Below are 15898 nucleotides of genomic sequence, written 5' to 3'. Positions count from 1 at the left end.
AATTAAAGCGATGGAAGGAGAGGCAAAGGTGTTTGTATTTGAGAGAGACTCACTACAACTTTGGCTCGCCGTCAAGTCATTCCACACACCAGCTGATGTTAACATGGGGAGCAAACAAACGAAGCCTGGGAATCAAGGCGGCGGCCTCCCCTCGGGTCTCGGCGCTGTCCCGCTGCACGTGTGTATTCTAGCTACCTGGATTAAACATCAGGTCAGATTTGGGTGAGAAAAACCTAGAAAGGGAAACTGAAAGCTGCTGTCGGATAAGATGAAGGATTTGAAACTCTCAAGCGCACTGCAAGTGCTGCCGGCACTGAGGGGACGCAGTTTGAACACAGACATGGAAGTTCCTCCTCTGAAGGAGCAGAGCCGGGAGGTGTAGACGGACACCGAAGAGGTCACCTGATGCAGGTCTAACGATCACGTCGTAGCAAACGGATGCTCCCCCTCATGTTTGTCCCTGGATGTTTCCTAGTGAGTTGTCCGCTCAACACTGAAACACAGGACCACACAAACGCCCCACGTTCCCAGTGGGGTTTGAAAAGTGAAGCGGCTGAAGCCTTGCCGTCACGCGCGTTTGAGTATGATAGAGTCCGTTTGTACGAACGATGCAGGTCAAACGTTTCTCCTCTCAGATTTGATTTGAAAGGGAGGCGGCTGTAACAGCAGACTCGCTTCAGTTTCTAGCGTACCTGTCGAAGCAGGGACGCTTGACCGGTGATGTTGAGATCGATAAATAAAAAGCTCTCAGGAAGAACGTGACAGCCGCTGTGGAATGCTGGCGTCTGGACAAGACATCAGCGTCTCCGCAGCGCAAACGCAACACGCGACTCCCACCTCTCATAATGAGAGAGGACAGTTTTTGTTTTGTGCAGCCTGCAAAGTGGGGTTGAGCTTGAATTCGCTGTTGCTTTCCTCCTATAAAAACAGTCTCGGCTTTTCTTGTAATGACTCCAAAACATAATGGCTTTTTCTTGGAAACATCCTGTGACACCGGCCTCCATATTTACAACTTGAAACCTTCATGAACTGCTGCGCGTTCCTGCAGGAGAGGGAGAGCAGCCTTTATTCACGTGAACCGTCGGAGGATGAGCCGCATAAATCAAACGGACAACGGTGTGTGATACGTGCAGCAGGTACGAGCAGATGCAGTAATATACACAAAGTGGAGGTGCATGCAGTAGCCATGTATAATGAATGAACAGCTGAGCCACCGGAGGATGAGATGAAGTCAATGTGGGCTTTTTTTCTTTTTTTTGACGTATCATATGCTGGAGTGTCATGCATATTTCATTGGGCATGTCTTCTTGAGCTGCTGCTTGCCTGGGAAGCCAGACAGATGTTGTGTGTATGTATGTTTATCTGTGTGTGTGTGTGTGTGTCTGTGTGTGTGTCCCCGCTGTGTGTCAGTGGATACAAATAAAGCATCAAAAATCTGTGTGTGTGTGTGTGTGTGTATGTTTATTTGCCTGTGAGGTTCAGGATACAAAATCTGTCTGCAGAGGTGGAAGCGGTGCAGCTCACAGCCGAGACAGGAGGCACGGATGCATCAGTCCTGAGCTCACACTTCACTATCAGAACAACGGATCGTGAAACAAGTTCATTTCTCTGAGACCGTCTGGCGCCGAAGTGACCTTCACGTCACGCCAGTCGCGTGTTCAGAAAACCAAACACCTGCAGTTACGGCTCTTATAAATGATCCCTTGCTGTTGGCGGTCTGGGGAGGTTTAACAACATCCATCCATCCATTTTCTACCACTTATCCTGTTAAGGGCGGCGGGGGGTGGAGCCTAATCAATAGTTTCCTGCTCTACGTTGGCGTCACATTTCCTTTTTTTCCCCATCAAATTCTGAATTCTGCAACGCCTGAGCCTCTGTGGTGACTCAGAGTTCTTCCAGTCGTGCGTAACGTAGGCAGCAAAGATGGTGATAGGTTAACCTGCGCTTGACCCACATGTGCGAGGTTTGATTGACAACAAACACAGCCTGGTGATGACAGGCTTCCTGCTTCCTTCACTGTCTCTGGATAAAACCCTGATTCCAGAAAAGCCTCCGTCCTGCTGTGACGAGGGAGAACAGGTAGAAACGCTGCGTCTCCCGTCTGGAGGGTTCCCAGGCACCCTGCTGCCATCACAACGCTTCCTTTAGGAAAACTACCAGTTGGTCTGAAGGTGCATTTCATCTGTTATTATCCTCCATCAACCACCTCTTGATTCATGACCGGGTCTAGAAATACGTTTCCCACAATAACCACAGAAATAAATCTCAGTCAGTCAGTGAGAACTGTCATGTTTCACGAGGTCTGGTCAGTTTTAGGCACAACAACGCTTGGTTATGGTTTTGGGAAAAATCCTGGTCTGGATTAAAATTGCATTTCCATCGTATTTAGGGTTGAGTTCCTACAATGATGATGAAAGACAAAGACGGACTTCATTCATGGCTGCAAATGTCAAACTTGGTTGTGGAAGTTGCAGAAGACAACACCCCCCCCCCCAAAAACAAAACAAAAAAACAACCACAACAAAACAACCACAACCCAGCAAATTAAGGAAATAAGGAAGTGTGTCAACTAAAATCTGACATGATATGTTATCTTTCTCTCCACCTCCTCTCTTCCTGCTCGCGCTGCAGGGATGAGGCCTCTCTGTAGGCCAGCGTGGATGCTGGCATCCCGGTGACAGGAATGACAGCTTCACAACATGGTATTTTGGATCATTCCAGAAGGAAAGTTCTGTCGTAAGTTCATCGCATGTTTTGCTCTGCAAAATGAGCTCCACTGTCATTTTTCTAAGCGCAAAGTCTGCGTAAATTAGCTTGTAGCTAACGCTGGCGCAGCTGAGCTGATGTGCTGTGTGAAATAACTAATAAATAAATAAATGGAATCGTTAAAAATGGAAAGCTGAAGTTGAACAAACTGTATGACGCACGAATAACTTCATGACCTCAACTGGCTCATGGGTGATGATGCTTGAGTCACGCAACGACCTCTGTAGTCGTGTTTGGCCACTTGTTAGCGACACAAGAAGCTGTCAGATTCCCTCGTTAATGCTCTCGAACACAAGATGGGAATAAACCTCAGACGGTATTCAGATATTTACCCAAAAACTCGCTCCAAAATCCCGTTGACTGGGAGACGCGGGAGCGGTGATGCAGGCCGTCACGGAGGGACTTGTTGCTCCGTGACGGCCACAGCTTCTACTCACAGCTGATATCAGCGGTTTCACTGACTGATAACATCTGGACCTGCCGATATAAAGGCGCTATTAAATGTGCATTCGTAGATGATTTATTCTGATGGACAACTGCAACGATTCATAACTGTTGCTCATCAGTTTTTTTCCTCTCCTGTTTGGAGGTTCACTGACTCCGTTTGTTAGCGGCCCTGTTGATCACAACCACATTCATCCAAAACTCTTCTGTGCAATCAATACAGTTCAGCGGCGTCGGAGGCTTTGTGCCGGCGTGTTGGAGTTGACACCGCGTTGCTTTGTTGTTCTCATTCTTCCTGTGAAAATACGTTGGAAAAGAAACAAGAAAGACCTGTCATATTAAAAATGCAGCGAAACAACAAACTGTGAAGTTTCCCATCAAACTGCTGAATAGAGGCATTTGCAGGCACGACCCACAATTCATCACATACCCGAATATATTCTGTGTTTCACGCATGAAAGTTTATTCTCATAAAATGATGCTTCTTAGCACCTCTTGCACGGATTTGATCAGGTTGCTCATTTTAATTGTTAGCATTGGAGAGAGGCCAAGGTTTCCTAGTGGCTATATTGCTTTTGGCTGTTTGCAGGTCTCTGGGAATTGTTTTTCCAGACTTGGAGAGTCCCCCCGCCCCCTTCCTGAAGTCTGAGCCAGGCCAAGCACGGAGCCCTGGGGTGCTTCATGTTTCCTGTGAACACACGCAGCCAACAAGTGTGACATGCCAGATGCACCAGCCACATGCAGAATGGTGCCCACGAGGCGACCCGCGCTCCAGCCCCGCGTCTGCATGCGGCGTTTCTGACGTTCAGCAGCGAAGCAGGAAGAGCTGCAACACTGGCGGCATCGAAGAGTCTAAAGCCTAGAGGTCAGTGTGGTGGAGGAATGTTTAGGTTTTTGGTTTTGAAGTCGGGGACTCACTTCCTGTCTCAATGCAGGAGACAGTGTTGACATTTTTATTATTGAACCAGGACTATGATCGGTTTTAAACCTGGGTTTGGCTTTGTTGCCTTCACATTAAAGCAGTTTTCTGTTTCTGATCCAAGCATCGACCGCCACAAACAAACACGTGAGTTGGCGGTTTCCTGAAGACACTTTCATTTCTTTACCTCAGGTCCATCAGGGACCACGGCTGCCGGTGTCGCACGGAATGCAAGGACGGTCCAGACAACGCTGCATGTGGCTTAACAGTGGTCGAAGAGGAAGTGGTCGTGACCCCGGAACCAAAACACGTTAATAATCAAGTCTTGAGAAATCATTTAATCAGGTCGTTGACGCCATTTCGGCCATGTTGCTCCTGTCGGGAAACAAGTGCAAATTTTGGGGATACCAGGAAAACGCTGGGAGGTGAAATCACTCGGTCAGCCTGGTGTAAAAGGTTCATTTGAGAAATGCGGTTTCTGTCTCCCGTTCAGCGCATTCACGCCTCTGAGAACACAGCTGACCAGTTTGTGTCTGAGACCATCAGTACACCGGTCAGCCGTTACACGCCGGCAGAACGAGAGGAGGTTGAGTTTCCAAGCCCTTGAACACGACAAACTCCCAGCAAATATGAGCGGAATGAAAATAACTGAAGAATAATGACAATGAATGAGTGGTGCTGTGACAAAGATGGTTTCACACACCAGTGTCGTCCATTCATATCGCCAGAAAACTTCCTGGCCGGTGGCCGTTTAGAACGTGTTCTTTTCTTTACCGCCATTCTTCCGGCTGTCAGTTCTGGTAAAACTGTCCTGTTGTGGTTCTCCCTCGCGGTCCTGACCTTCAGTGTGTGACTGATGTCTTTATTGGTGTCCTACTGACTCTGGAGTGATGCGCCTATTAAAGAGGTCGCAGAGGTCCGGTTTGTTACCCCCCCCCCCTTCCCCCTCCCCCCTCCCCCCCACGTTACTGCCTGACAGACAGTCCAGGCTTCTTTCCCAAAAGCAAGTTGAGACTATGTCCATCCTTGTTCCGTCATCTTGCAGAGGAACAAAGATGAAGTTCTCTTCTTTGAAAAAAAAAAAGAGGGGCTCACAATGAATAAGTCATCCCCTCCCGTCGCCCCCCCACTCACCCACCTCCCTCTCATACTCATTCACCACTATTTAAATTTGTTCCACCTCATATTAGAACACTCACATGATCCCTTCGCACAAGTTCCAGATTACATGCATGTCAGTGGGTGTCCACGCCTGCGTCGTGCAGGAGGGAAGTTCTGGGGCAGAACTGCAGAAATATGTTGCGGTTATTGAGTTAAGCAGCTCAGACAGTGGCGTTGCTGTGTGGGGAACACAGAGCCAATTATCTCCAGCGGGGAAACTTATTTACTGTCTAAGCACTTTTGACATGGTTGCAATTCACCCATTAGCTGCGGTCAATATCTCAATAATCTCATTTCTCTAATGGCGCACACGTACATTCAGAAGATGAGAATGAGAGCGAAGCCTCGCTGACGGACCCGTGAAGGCAAAACTTCAGAGTGAGGAGGAGAAGGAAGGAGTCGCGATTTGAGAGCAATTACTAAAAAAAAAAAAAGAGGGAGAGAGAAAGGGTTCAGATCAAAAACCCAAGACGCGCCTGGGTGATCGCTCCAAGCTGAAGCTCTTAGCGAGGGGGCTACTAAATTATTGACACCCTGCATACTTACCATATCTTCACTCTCGCCAAAAAATGCCAAATAATGAGGGGGGGAAAACATATTCATCTTTTCCCTAAGTGCTTCAAAGCACCCAAAGTGTAACCCAGACAAACTGAGCCAAATACAAACACTTGAAAAGGATGTGAGGACGCGGACGCCAAGTGGTGCCGAGTGGCCGAGTGGTAACAGGAGGCAGCGAGGGGAGTTTTGAAGAGCCATGCTGGGTTGTTGGCGGTGATGACATTCAAGCCGCGACACAGCTCACCGGGATGCGATTTAGAGCGTGTACTTCCACCTTCCAAATGATGGCACTTCTAAGAGGTGAAAATAGATCCTTCTGCCTTCTCGCAGAGTTCACAGACATTTTATTTCTGCTACTGAATCATGAAAAAGGTCCTTTGGAGCGATGAAGCACATTAAGCTTTGTTTCAGCTTGGTAGCAAACCTAGCTCAGCTCATTAAAACTGGGTTAAAAGTTAGAACAACATTGGCTCCATTAAAGTTCTGTGGTGAAGTTTCAATTTGTTTTTTTTTCTCCTTATGCCTAAAAAAAAAAAAAAAAAAAACGACACTCCATCGCAAACGTAGAGGAGCCGGGCCATTTTTCAGAGTGAATGTGTCGTGACGCGGCCTCGGTCTGACCCAGTTGAGGGCAGAAGGGAAGAAATTAAGAAAAACTAAGTTGAGGTCTATTATCTTCCAGGGACTGTCCATCACTGCGCGCATCCCCGATTTGAACAGCAGGTTCATTGTTTTTAACTCAATAACAAGGATGAAGGAAAGATGCTTTGAGATTTTAATTAGACCAACATTTCGACCTCACGTACTTCAACGCGAGCAGCCAATAGAAATTCAAGCATCAGCGCGAGGAAAGGTTTTGAGGATGCGATGCATCTTTGTGTTCTAACCCACGAAGAATAAATCCCTAAAAACGCCGGTCCTTGGTTCCCGCTCTCAGTCCTGCTCATCAGATGTGGGTCATTAGCCAAAGATCATGATACAAGCCGTTGTTGTGAAGCTCCGGCTGGAACTGAAACCTCTGCAAACTGACCTCAGACCAGCGGACAGTTTGTCACAGATAAGCCCAGTTAACTCTTGTTATTATGCATCCTGCAAACTAAAACTCTTGGCACCCCCACCCCCCCCCCTTCGTTTCAAACTCAAATGCCTCAAGGCCCAGACCTGGTCCTTGAGAAATGAGCCCTCGTGTGTGTTCACTGGACTCCTACAGGTTCAGTCTGGACCCCGACGATGAGCTTGAATCCTGATCAGCTCCCGACCGTGAGATCCGACCTCAGGGGTCAAACATACACACGTTCATCTCAGAGAAATACTCCTGATTACATTACATGCACACAGGCCACCGGGCCGCCTGGAAATCTTGTTTTCATTGATTATGTTGTACGCTGACCTCATCTTCATCCTCTTGGAGGAATTCATCCAAACTGAAATAAAAACAAACTGGACCGGGGCCATGCTCTGTAATGGATCCTTGGGAAAACTTGGGTTTCCAGGCCTAACTGGGACACTCACATCAGACCAGACTGGAGAAACAATGACAGGGAGTGTTGATACAGACCCCAATATAACTGAGCAAATAAATCATTGTTTGGCTTTGGGCGGTGGAAATGTAGCGATCAAATAAATCATGTCCAATGTACAAAATGCAAAAAAATTAACACATAAAGAGAGGAACCGGTTTAGACGTCACGCAGGAGGCAAGAGGAGATCCAATCCTGGTGCATCGGTGGCGCGTCTGCTCATTTCAACGCCATCGTCACAACAACTCGCCGTCTCAATGCACAACGAGGCTTCACAAAAGTCCGAATAGCAGGTTTTTGGCTGAAGCTGTAGCTCTCCTTCACTCACACCCAGAGAAAACAACGACAACGACAACTCATAGACGTCCCCCAGAATCCTGGCACATCATGGAGACACATTTGTGGGGACGAAACCAGGAGGTCAGAGTCGGACGTCGGGTCGTTTTTAGCCGTTACTCCTGTAAACCACCATCGTGTGAAGCATTTTTCTCGTGGTTCTCACTGCAGGCCTTTGCATGAGTGTCCTACGCTCACGATGCACAAGCGGGGGGGGTCAAACGCCCCTCCCCCACCCCCCCAGTGCCAGCGCGTCTGTCCCCAACACGAGGTTCCTGCTGGTGTTACACAGCTGCACGGATCTCTCTGGTTCTGGACATGCTTAGAATTAACATAACTTCTCACCGGATGAAGAATGAAAAAAGAGAGAAATACGTTCTTATTAGCAAAGAGAAGTTGCTGCAACTTTCTGACCTGCATGTTGGGGCTCTCCTGACTAAAGAGCAACAATGCACACGAAGGGAATTCCTCTTGCCCTAATCAAAGACTAATACAGAGTGTGTAGTCGTGGCTAATGTATACACGGAGAATTCACGGAGAAAAAAAAGCTAATTTTGATTGCTTTTCTTCAGCCTGTATTTTGTGTATTTATTGTCGCCAACTCAAATTCAGGAGTTTTAAATGAGGGAGAAGTTGCACCGGAATGAGGAGAAATCACTCTTGTCACCAAGGTCGAAATAGCAGCAGGCTGCCACTTGTAAGTCAAAGAAACGATTTAAATATGTAAAACGTATTCATGGAACAGTTCTTTGCATCCCTGAGAACATGGAAGCAGGCGGAATTCCATGGTGGAGGAATGTCGGGGCTGTCACTTCTTCCCAATTTGTCCTTATTTGTGTTTTATGTGAAAGACCTTTTCTCCCCGGGGCTCAGCGCCACGGCCACCAGTTACAGCAGCGCCGGCCCGGGTTTTGTTATTTATCTATTTATTTAGCTGCTGGAGTTAAATGGCTTAGTGACAAATTAGAGTGTAACCACAATGGCGGCGATAGTTAACAACGCTCGCTTCTTATCGAACAGAGGAGGGAATTTCCACTGCTCCTTTTCTCTCTTTCTTATCCTGACGTATTTCACAGCGTCTTAATGTGAATGACAATTACTGCCCCCGATGCCATGGGAGCTCTGAACTTTGTTTTCTTTTTTCCTTGCTCCTCCGAGGCTAATGTGACCATCCACAATAGAGCGCGGGCTGCGACTCAAGCACACAATAAGGGGGGAGGGTTTTTTTGTTTTTTTCTTAGAGAAGCAGGCTGAGTTTGGGAAAAAAAGGGGTCAAGAATCAAAATGGGAATGACATTTGCCATCAGCGGAGGGCCGCTCCATGCCAGCCATTGATGCGTCCTTTCCCAAAGCGGGCCTGCAAGGGGACCATCTGCATTGCAAATTTTGCGGTGCACTGGCCCCTTTTACAAGTGGACAGGCGGGCTGGGGCACGGTTCCCACACACACCCCATCCATCATTCTCCCCAAAAAAAAGCCCCACCCCCCACCTCCCTCCTAACCTCGGCTTGCCCGGACGGCCTCATTCGGAGCCACGGTGGAGGCGGCTCAGCCTTCTCCCAGACCAACTCCCAAGAGCAGGCTCACACAGCGGGGGCTTTGTCCCGGTGAAAGAGCCAAGGGAGGGTCCGGGTCAGGGGGAGGAGACGCCGCGCTTTGACAGGCAGTCAGTAAAGGTGCAGCCTGCTCCGTGCTGGTCCACACACTCTGAGCTGGGTGTGTTTGCTTGTTTGTTAACCCTGGAACTCTACAGGTCACTCGATGGAAGCGTTGCTGCTCTTCAGCCGGCAGGACTCGGACTCGTTTAACTCATTAGAGCTTCCTGCAGCGGCTTCTTCAGCTCATTACTCAAACCACATCAACAGAAGTTTCAGATCAGCGGCTGAAGACACGAATAATCTCCAGCAATATTTAATAAATCTCTCCGTGCCATCGTGTGGCGTATCAGGTCAAACTGAGATGACTCGAGAAGCCGCACTTGTTGAAACACATCCCAAAGCTTGGTGGTGCTGTGTTTTAGTTTCCACACTAAAATAAGACAAACAACAAAACTGGAATATTCCGTGGCCGAGGAAACATCACGGAGAAAAAGCTGAATGTTCTTTAGACTTACGTTGCGTCTCCGCACTCAGAGAAACGCAAGTGACAAACGGCTTCTACTGATTCAGCTCAACTGACACAGATTTCTGGCTCCAACATGTGAGCAGGTTCCGCTTCAGCAACCCTCGAACCAGACTCCTAGAACACATCCTCTTCCTCCTCGGTGAACTGGGGACCAACCTGAGTCTGGCGTGTTCTTGCTCTCCACTGAAAATAAAGAGCAAACCTTAAAACAACATCAAACCGTTCCTTGAGCTCCGTGAAGCCATAGCCCAGCAGGAGGCGAGTTATGAAGCCGGCCAGCGCCTCCCGTCTCAGAGTTATGACATATCACCGGCTCGCTCACATTTCCTCCTTGGCCGAGCTGAGGTGAAACATCTGGTGGTGAAATTAGCGTCAAGAAATCTCAGCCAGCAGCAGTCGAAACTTGATGAATACGGTGAAATAGCTGTGAGGGAGCGGAGGAAGGAGGGGACGCCACGCTCCAGCCCTCGTATCTCTGCAGCCTCACTCCTCCAAACTAATGAGCACTTGGCAAATTGTGATCGCTGTATATTTGCTAAAAGCTTCGCGGAGCCGCAATAAATTGTCATTCTTAGGTAGTGAGCAAAGATTCAAGTTTCTCGAAAGGTCGGCTGCCTTCAAGTCAGCCTGACAAACGCCAGAAAATTAAGAATTTATTTAGTAAATCCTTCAGCTACTTCCATTTATTCCACTCGGACTGTAATTTAAATAGCATTGAAACAACAAACTCTATTTCGCTGCAGCTAATAAAAAGCTCCTCCACAGCAACAACAGCGTCTGAGAACTCACTTCAAAATGGCCGTAAATTGTAAGCTTGTAAAGTTCCTTTTGTCCGAGCTTTTAATATCAAGGGTTTTACTGCCGGCCGTGACATTGTGCGCCGGCTTGCTGGAGTGTTATTGACTGTGAATGGTTCGGGGTGTTTTGGTAGTTGGGGAGTTCTCAGGGTAGCTTTAAAGTACCCCCCCCCCCCCCTCCCCCGCCTGCCCGCCCATCCCCAACAGACCTGAGGTATTTGAAGACACATGACTGGAGCATTCTGAATGATTTCAACAACAGAGGAAGAAGAAATTCCTGAATCATTCAGGGTTTTCCTCCGCGGGGTTGAATTTATCTTGAGAGCACAAGCTGCACAGGAGATGTCACTGAGGTGCTGATGGGAGGTGGACGCACTTTGATGAATGTACTGCGGCAAATAGCCAGTCTACACCAGCAGGGTGGTGGGCTACCACTGCATCCTCCTCCAGGATTCATACTGCAAAGACACAGGCCCTCATATGTGGGCCAAGCCCGAGCAACACACCTGAGGGTGGTGAGGTCATCAAGGTGCAGCCTGCAGGTGAGAAAAACTCCCAGAAGGCCCTCAGCACTCTGAATCAACTCCCACCAGACATTTTACTGTTCAGTTTTGGCACAACACATTCAAAACTAAATACTTTGAACGGATTTCCAGGTTCAGTTCACCTCGAAGCTCTCAAAGAGCATCGTACACAACCTTGTCCAGGAAAACCTGGAGGTGCATCACCGAAGACTTGGTTTCACACACGGAGCACGGCTGGGACGCAGGCTGGACTGTTGGGGAAGTTAAAAAAAAAAGAAGATGCGCGAGCATTAACGGGAATATTCTGCAGGTATTCTGATGAGTCCACAGTGTCCTCGTAGCGAGCAAACTCCTGCTTTCCACTCCTTCATGTGACTACCAGGTGAATATCTTTGTGCACTGAAGTGTTGGTGGGGGAAAAAAATGATGTAGTGCTTCTTTTACAACTTTCTTACATTTTACAGGTCCAGCAGCTCATGATTCACTAGATTATTGGCCAATAATGAGTGAAAAGCATTGCAGTTCATCTGTTTAACAGCTATTGTTTTTCTTGTGAGCCGGAGGAAAGTGATGCCGCAGGTGGGTTGTTCTGACTTTACGGCCTGCTGAGAGGCTCCACGCCACACGTCTGAGCTTCTTTTAGCGTTCATAGTTACCGTTTCCGTCTGATCTGATATCTGGGACACGCAGGTTTCAGTGGACGTTGACAAATCAGTCAGAAACCCACTCCGGCTGAAGCGGCTCACTGACCAACAGGCCAGAGCTTCTTCGGCTGTGTCTGTAGTGATGGATGGTCTTCACACTATGGCTCTGGAGGCGGGAGCCAATCCATCTGTGAACGATCCCAACACATCAGCCAAACGCAGCATTCCGTTTCTACATTAGTTCCCAATCAGCGGTTGAGGATTCGGTCAGTTGACTTGAAGACCGGCGAGGACTCGCAGCAGGAAGCGCCTCTTATCCTCGTTTCCCTTCGCAACAGCCAGAAGGTGAAAATGAGACTTTCAGTTCTCGACGACACTGAACTTCAGAGCCTCATTCAGACTCGGTCGAGCGTTTCTTTCTGCAAGCCTCCATGAGACGTGTATTAATGAGCGAGCTGATTTCAAAGACATGTCCAGGCATCTGTGGAGAGGAAGAAAAAAACCGTCCCGTGCTCTCTCTCTCTCTCTCTCCCCTCTGAGAACTGACAGAAGTTTCGACAGTGGCAGTAAATTCACTTTGCAGACCTGCTGGGAGGCGGGCGAGCACGGCCATGGGAAGGCCTCTCCGCACGTCAAGGACCCCGAGCGTCTGCCGGATTGCTTGTCAGAAACACTGAGGCTGGTAGTAAATTTGCTGTAGCACAGATGTGTGTGGAGCGAGCGCGCAGGCACCAGAGGAGATGCAGGAGCCAAATGGCCCCACCAACTTGAAATGGAGGGAACTATTGTTCAAGGAGAGGAACAATAGCGCCACTGCAGACGTTCTCAAATATAAAACAGTCTTTTTCTGTTTGGTATGACGTTTATGACACTGGGTGGAACAGGAGACCGGCGTAATCTGCATTTACGACGGTTTGGCTGTCGTCTTTGAACGGTTTCACTCCAGTACGTGAAAGATGGAACCCTCAAGCCTGGCGGTCCAAGACTCGCGCCGTCAGATGAACTTGTAGCGGCACTTTCACTACACAGGATGTTGTAACATTTCATCCAAACCTGGTGCTGTTTGTGTGGGCGCTTGTGACAGCCGCACTCTGGTTCTGGTTCCACTGCAGGAAGCAGACAAAGACAGAGAATTATGGGATGTAAGCGAGGCGAATCAGGGAGAAACCTGTGTTTGCTGGTCGCCTGTTAAGAGTTTGTGTCTCTTTATGTCTTTTTTCCGGACTAATCGGCCCTCTGTGTACGCAGAGGAGCAGACATGTTTTCGTCTCTTCTCCGTGTTTGAGTGTCCAGTCTCCACCTGGCTTGGAGCCGTGCGACATCAGAATGTCAGAGTTCAGAGGATGAAAGTTGTTTTGGAGCTTATAAAATAGTCCATTATTCGTGCTACGTGCTGAGGATCTGCCAGGTGGAACTGGTTGTGAGCAGGTTGCCGCTCCTGTTGACTTGCCTCTGCGGCACTAAACTGGCCTTGGAACATCCAGAGGCTCCAAGTTAGCGCCGAAGCCGCCACATCAGGCTGAATCTGTGCAAACCCGGCTGTACGGTCCTGATGACACACTTGACAACGGCAGGGATCAAACCTGTGAACTCAGAGTTGCCGGGCGGTCTCTCTACACACTACTTCTGCCTCGGGGTGTGTTTTCTCTGGAGCATCACATGAGGAGTGTCACACTTCACTTCCAAACTCTACCAACTGTCAGTCTGTCTCAGCGTCAGTGTCAACCGCGCGCATCTGTTGCACCTGGTAAATAAAGCCGATTCAGGTGTTGATGTCAACTAATTCTTCCTCTTCAAGTATTCAAATAAGGTTCAATAGGATTTTACGCACACGCACATCTGAGGCAGGTTATCCGGAGTACATTTCAAGACGTCTCCTCACATCCTTGCGAGAACTCTGCCTCTCGTTCTCTCCTCCGTGCTTCCTGTGATCCGCCTCTCCAAATGTAAAACTGATACGTGTCCCTTTGCAATTTCCCTCATCTGAAGCTGTTATTTCCTTTCTTATCACACAAATGCAATGAGATGTGTAAGAAACCTGCTCTCCTGGTATCTGCCCCCCTCTCCCTTTTCCTTTCTCTCCTTCGCCCACTCGGTGTCCCTCGTTCCCCCAGCACTCCCCCTCACACCGCCTTCCATTTGCTTTGAGACACATTAAAGCTGGAATCTCAGTCATGTATAAATGTATTTTTTATATTTTTCTGTCCGTCCTCTCCCTCACGCCCCACCCTGCGGCTCAGGCAGGCCTGGAGGCTCCAGGACCTCCTCGTGAGGCTCCCATGGGGGGCGTTTGAAGCCATCTGCTGGGATATACAACCCCCCGTGTGAAGGGTGGAGAGGTGAGCAAGTGGAGAAGAGGAATCGTGAGGTAGAGAGGAAAAGATCTATTTTTAAGAGAATGTCCTTCCAGGAAAAATGCCCGGAACGTTGTAAACGTGACAGATGCCGTTTAGCAGCCGTAGTAATTGTGACCACAGGACAGACAGCTGACATCTATATATACATATAATAACTTTATATATGTAGCATCGCTTAAAGCAGTTGAAGTGTTTTGACAGACGAAACGCATCGATGAGAACAGAACACAGGGAGGATAAAATTAAGGTCAGTTATTGTGAATAAAACAAGACCGTAAAAGCAAACGCAAAAACATGTTGTAATAATAAATAATAATAAAATCAAAAATGATAAAAGTGAGTTTTAGTGATTCTGCAGGCCTCATCTCCTCATCGGCCGTCCCAGAGCTCTGATGGCAAAAGCACCCTCTCCTCCAGACCTCCAGATCTCAGAGCTGCAGCCCAGACTCAGAGACAGGGTCAGCACGTCTGCTCGCCAGCTCAGGGCAACCCTGGCGTGCTTTTAAAGGGACGTAGCAAGTAAGAGCAGTAAAATCTTAAAGTCGATTGTGAAACGAACGGGGAGCCGACAGAGAGAAGCCACGGTCAGACCGATGCGATGTTAGAGGCAGTGAGACGCTTCGCTGCAGCGGAGACGAGAGACTTCTGGATCGTTCCAGAGGAGGAAGGAACCGATGCTCGTGGAAATGCTTCTTGATTGCAGGAAGCAGGACCTGACACCTTGCAGGCCGGCGTCAGCATGAGGGCTTTGGCTCACACTCCATCAACAAGTTCGGGTTTAAGAGTTGAACCGCCTGCCGGGTGAATCTGAGCAGCTCAATTTTACGCTTTTAGCTGCGTTTTCCCCTGAAACCGAAGCGCTGAATACAGAGTGATGACGTATGAGTGAGACAAAAAGATTCTTTGAAGATTCTGGCTCACAAACCACAACAATCTCACGGAGGAAAATGAAGTGAAACTACACAGGATGAAGGGGAAAAAACTGGTTAAAAAAGTCATGAAGTCCTCCAACACTAGCGAGCGTATGGACGGATCACGCAGGCGACAAATGAAGGTGAACGATCAGATGCCAACACAGGTTTAGAGGTCAATATCGTGATCAATACTGTGATTAATATTGTGGGGTCGAGTAGAAAGAGTCAGAAAGAAGAGTCCATCAAAAATATGAACCTATAACGGAACAGATGGAGAGACAAAGGAATATTGATCAAAACTAAAGATACTTGTTTGTCAAACTGGAGCCACTGGTCACCAGTCTTGATGTTCTCTCTCACACACACACACACACACACACACACACACACACACACACACACACACACACGAGTGCCGAGGGACCCGTGGGTTGGCTGCTGTGGTTAAACCGGTCACGTCATCTGGTCCTGCGTGAAGAGTTAAAGCTCGTTGTAGCCAGAAATGGTGGAATATCTAAGCCTGTTTAAACTGACGGGGTTTGTGTCTGTGCTGTTGCAGAATAACAACATTTGGACAAATGAAATATCCGTTTTTATGAGTTATTTCATGTAAACCCACCCATATGCTGCACCATCTGTGCTCCGCATACTTGTTCTGCTCTCGATTGGACCGGCACACAACCTGGCAACCTCACAGCTCCCAAAGTCCAAATGTCCAAATATCGGAGTGTGTGTTTGCGCAGCTCGTCAGCCCGTTTCCACTTCACATACGTCTTTTCACACAGAAACGAGGCGACATCTCGACACAAGCACCGCCCCCCCACGAGGAGGAGG

General features: G+C 48.4%; 1 long non-coding RNA gene across 1 annotated transcript in view; it reads right to left on the bottom strand.

Moving 5' to 3' along the window:
* LOC147262100 (uncharacterized) overlaps positions 1-15898 on the bottom strand; it is a 254235-nt gene that overhangs the window by 100000 nt on the left and 138337 nt on the right. The window lies entirely within an intron of this gene.

Source organism: Aulostomus chinensis, chromosome 5 (genome assembly GCF_037954235.1).
Source record: "Aulostomus chinensis isolate RoL2024-O1b breed Wild chromosome 5, RoL_Achi_v1.0, whole genome shotgun sequence".
Taxonomy (NCBI): domain Eukaryota; kingdom Metazoa; phylum Chordata; class Actinopteri; order Syngnathiformes; family Aulostomidae; genus Aulostomus; species Aulostomus chinensis.
The sequence above is the reverse complement of the archived record's forward strand: the minus strand, read 5'-3'. Positions and strand labels throughout refer to the sequence as shown.